Raw genomic sequence first — 4,864 nt, 5'->3', positions numbered from 1 at the left:
TATCATGTTCCTATCATCGAAGAATTGCTGGATGAGTTGTCCGGGGCAGCCTATTTCACAACATTGGACTTACAGTCCGGCTTCCACCAAATCCGCATGAAATCGGGTGACGAATTCAAAACCGCCTTCCAAACACACTTTGGTCAATTTGAATTTCGGGTCATGTCCTTCGGACTCACAGGAGCCCTGGGTACCTTCCAAGATGCCATGAATACCACACTGGCTCCCTGTCTCCAGAAGTTTCTTGGTCTTCTTTGACGATATCCTGGTCTATAGCAGAACATGGGAGGAGCACCTCGTGCATGTACGCACTGTGTTTGAGTTGTTGTCTACGGATCAATGGAAGCTGAAAATGTCCAAATGCTCCTTCGCTCAGACCAAGCTTTCTTATCTTGGCCATGTCATCAGTCAGGCCGGTGTGGGTACTGATCCATCCAAGCTGGAGTCTATTTCCTCTTGGCCAACTCCCGGTTCAGTCAAAGAACTCCGTTCCTTTCTAGGGCTTGCCGGCTATTACCGGCGCTTTGTTCGCCACTTTGGCATCATTTCAAAACCTCTGACCAATCTCCTGAAGAAGTAGGCCTTGTTCATTTCGACTCCTGATCATGACTCTGCCTTTCAGACATTGAAAACTGTCCTCTGTCAAGCTCCAGTGCTGGCTCTGCCCAATTTTGTCAAGCCTTTCTCCATTGAAACTGATGCATCAGAGTCGGGTGTCGGTGCGGTTCTCATGCAGGATGGTCACCCCCTGGCATTCCTCAGTAAAGCATTGGGCTCCAAGTCACGTGGCTTATCAACATATGAAAAAGAATTCATGGCAATCTTGCTTGCTGTACAACTCTGCCGTCCTTACTTGCAGTTTCAGGAGTTTGTGATTCTTACCGATCAGAAAAGCCTGACCCAGCTCACTGATCAGCGACTGCATACTCACTGGCAACAAAAGGTTTTCTTCAAATTGCTGGGCCTCCAATACCGCATTGTATACTGCTCCGATTCTGATAACAGGGCAGCGGATGCATTGTCTCGTCACCCCTCCCCTCCAGCTGTGTGTGCGGCCGTCACCTCCTTGGTACCCTCCTGGATCTCTTCAGTGCTTGCCAGTTATCGACATGACTCTTTTGCTACTACCTTGCTGACCAAGTTATCGGTGGACTCAGCGGCTATACCTCATTATTCCCTTCAGTCTAGCTTACTCCGTTACAAGGGCCGCGTCTGGATTGGCGATGACCCGTCATTCCAACATCAGCTTATCTCCCAATTTCACTCTAGTTCCTGGGGCGGCCATTCTGGCATACCAATAACATATATGAGGCTCAAGCAATGTTTTGCATGGAGAGGTATGAAAACTGCAGTCAAGCATTTTGTGCGGTCCTGTGCCATCTGTCAACAGTCCAAGTATGATAGATCCAAATCTCCAGGCCTCTTGCAGCCCTTGCCGGTTCCTGATTCGGCATGGCAAGTGATATCGATGGATTTCATCGAGGGACTTCCATTATCTCAAACCTTCAACTGTGTGCTAGTGATAGTCGATCTACTGACACAATATGGCCATTTCATTCCACTCCGTCATCCTTTCACTGCTGTCACAGTTACTAAGTCATTCTTTCATCATGTTTATCGATTACATGGCCTTCCGAGCTCTATCATTTCAGATCGTGACCGCATCTTTACAAGTCACTTTTGGTTAGAACTGTTCAAGCTGGCGGATGTCTCCCTTTGTTGCAGCACCGCTTATCACCCCCAATCCGATGGTCAGATAGAGCGGCTTAACTAGTGCCTGGAAACTTATTTGCGGTGCTTTGTTCATGCTTGCCCCAACAAATGGAGTCAGTGGTTGCCCTTTATAGAATTTTGGTATAATTCCTGCTTCCATTCGGCCATCGGTCGCTCACCCTTTGAGGCGCTATATGGATATCCTCCACGTTTCCTGGCTGTTGACATTTCTGTTGTCTCACATCCGGACGTCGTTGGCTAGGCTTCAGACCGTTAGTGGATGGACCAGCTTCTCCAACATCACCTCAACCGGGCCAAGCACCGGATGAAGAGGCAGTCTCAACATCGATCAGAGCGCAGTTTTGCAGTGGGTGATCTCGTCTACCTCAAGCTGTAGCCGTCCCTGGCACCTCGCTCCCATCAGAAGCTTGCTTTCTACTTCTTCGGACCATTCTGTATTCTGGCTCATGTCGGTTCAGTGGCTTATAAGCTTGACTTGCTCGCTCACTTGGCGATTCATCCGATTTTTCATGTTTCACAACTGAAGAAGGATGTTGGTGCCAATCATCAGGTAATCCCCACCCTACCGTCTGACTTTGCCATCCACTTGCCTCCAGAACAGGTTCTGCAGACTCGTATGGTCACCCGTGGTCCTTCTACTATACCTCAGGTACTTGTCAAATGGAACAATCTACCGTTGGCATTGGCTACCTGGGAAGATTTTGAAGCTGTTCACCAGGAGTATCCACGCGCCACTGCTTGGGGGCAAGCAGTGTTCCAAGGAGGAGGGGATGTCAGCTACCGTAGCAACACGGCCCAAGATGGAGCGCCTGGAAACCGGCCCAGAGGAAGAAGGCCCAGGAAGCCCAACCTGTGAGTATTCGGCGAGCAATGGGTTTGATCTCTTCGGCGCTTGCATGCGTGACTGAGGCTGAGCCTATGTAAAGATATAGCAGTCGGTATGAGGAAGGGGGAGAATCATTAGACATTTTGTAAACTTTGAACTAGTTTTCCTAAACTAAGAACTCTTCTGCACTATCTCTGGTTCCCTCTTCTTCTTCTTCTGATTTCTTCTTCCCAGTTCTTCCATCTCCTACTCCTGTTGCTCACAGTATGGCTACTCCGAGATGCTGCTACCTTCGATACCCCCTTCTCCGGCACCCAAAGCTACCTCTGGAAAATTATCAATGACGAGATCAACACCTTCCGTTCTATTACGTATGTCAGTGTTCACAATGGCTCTGCCATCTCCTTCTGGTTTGATCACTGGCTACCTGATGGCCCGCTGTGCTCCTCTAATGCTGCCCTCTTTTCCCATACCACTAGGCCTAATGTCTCGGTGCAAAGTGCTTTCCAAAATGGGTTTGATTTGTGCCTCCGGCCTCGGCTAACAACTGCTGCTAGCGCCCAGCTAGTCAGCCTACTCTCTTATTTGCAGGAATTCCAACTTGATGATAGTCCAGATGTGAGGCTAATGAAGTTCACAGGCAAACCATACACTGCAAGATATTAGAGGATATCTCGGTTTCCTGTTATGTATATTGATAGTATAGAAAGTTGAGAGAATTGTGGAGTATTTGTTGTAACAATAGATTCATTGTAAGCCACACAGGGGGCTCTTCCCTGTTACTATAAACACGCAACCGAGAGGCCGGGCACGGGTCATCTCGTTCACACAAAATCTTATATGGTATCGAGCTTTTTTCTCCCCGACAGGAAAACTCCGATCCTCCATGGCGCAAAGCTCCGCTGCCGCCACCGCCGGGCTCAATGCCTTTGCCTTCGGCTTCCTCCCTCTTGTCTCTGAAAAACTGACCCGGGGCAACTACAACATGTGGTATGCCCAGGTATCATCCACCCTCAAAGGCGCAAAACTTGCCGGCTATATTCAGTCGGGTGCTGCGCCGCCGGAAGCTTTCCTCGAAGGCGAAGCCGATCCAACCACTGGCAAGAAGGGGCCTCCTATGCCCAATCCTGCGCATGAGACGTGGGTAGTTCAAGATCAACAAGTGCTGAGTTACTTATTCTCATCACTTTCCAATGAAGTGTTTGCGCAAGTGTCATCGGCAACGACTGCGGCTGAGCTCTGGGCGGCGATCCAGGGTCTTCACGCCTCCCAGTCGCGTGCCCGCATCATCTCCACCCGCATGGCACTCGCTACGGCATCCCGGGGGACGTCTTCCATTGCTGACTACTTTGTCAGGATGAAAGGCCTAGCCGACGACATGGCCTCGGCAGGCAAGAAGCTTGAAGATGAAGACCTCGTCACCTATATTCTCACCAGTCTGGGTGAGGAGTATGAGTCGGTTGTCACGGCAATCGCGGCACGAGTGGAACCGATCACTATTCTTGAGCTATATGCCCAACTCGTAAGCCATGAACAACGCAAGGGACTCCATGCTGATCCATCTCATAACTCCGCCAATGTCGCTGCCAGGGGCGGTCGCAACTCTGGTTCCTCCTTCACCAACAATTCCCGCAATCGTGGCACTGGCCGAGGGGGTTTTGGCCGAGGTGGTAATAATCGTGGCTGAGGAGGTAACGCTGGTGGAGGCAACAGCAGCGGCCATGGTCGCAATTTTCAGCCTGGCGTATTTTGCCAGATCTGTGGCAAGGAGGGCCACCCCGCTCATCGGTGTTTCAAAAGGTATGATAGCAACTTCAATGGTCCACCATAGAAGAGTGCGTCATTGGCCTCCACATCCAACTCGTATGCTGTGGATACGAATTGGTATATGGACTCAGGCGCCACTGATCACATCACTGGCGAATTGGAGCGCCTGACCATGCGGAACAAGTACCATGGCGATCAACAAGTGCATGCGGCTGATGGGGCAGGTATGGAGATTGCTAATATTGGTCATAGCATTTTTTCTTCCCCATTACGCAATTTTCATCTTAATAATATTCTACATGTGCCGCAAGCTACAAAGAACCTTTGTTCTGTTAATCGCCTAGCCAAAGATAACAACGTTTTCCTTGAATTTCACCCCAATCATTTTCTTATCAAGGAACAGGCGACGAAGAAAATTCTTCACAGCGGCAAATGTGAAGGAGGACTCTATCCCCTGCATGCGTCTTCCTCATCACCGAATAAACAAGCTTTGGGTGTCACCAAGCCTTCCAAGTCGGTTTGGCATCATCGTCTAGG

At 49.8% G+C, this 4,864-nt stretch overlaps 1 non-coding gene across 1 annotated transcript; it reads left to right on the top strand.

The window, feature by feature from the left end:
• Positions 1 to 3,956: 3,956 nt before the first annotated feature.
• LOC136468277 (small nucleolar RNA Z247) lies at positions 3,957 to 4,095 on the top strand. The gene has a single exon (XR_010761793.1). It is a non-coding gene; the product is annotated as a small nucleolar RNA Z247 (small nucleolar RNA).
• The last annotated feature ends 769 nt before the right edge of the window (positions 4,096 to 4,864 follow it).

The sequence above is a fragment of the Miscanthus floridulus genome, chromosome 7 (genome assembly GCF_019320115.1).
Source record: "Miscanthus floridulus cultivar M001 chromosome 7, ASM1932011v1, whole genome shotgun sequence".
NCBI classification, from domain to species: Eukaryota; Viridiplantae; Streptophyta; class Magnoliopsida; order Poales; family Poaceae; genus Miscanthus; species Miscanthus floridulus.
This window is presented reverse-complemented; position numbering and strand designations above follow the sequence as displayed.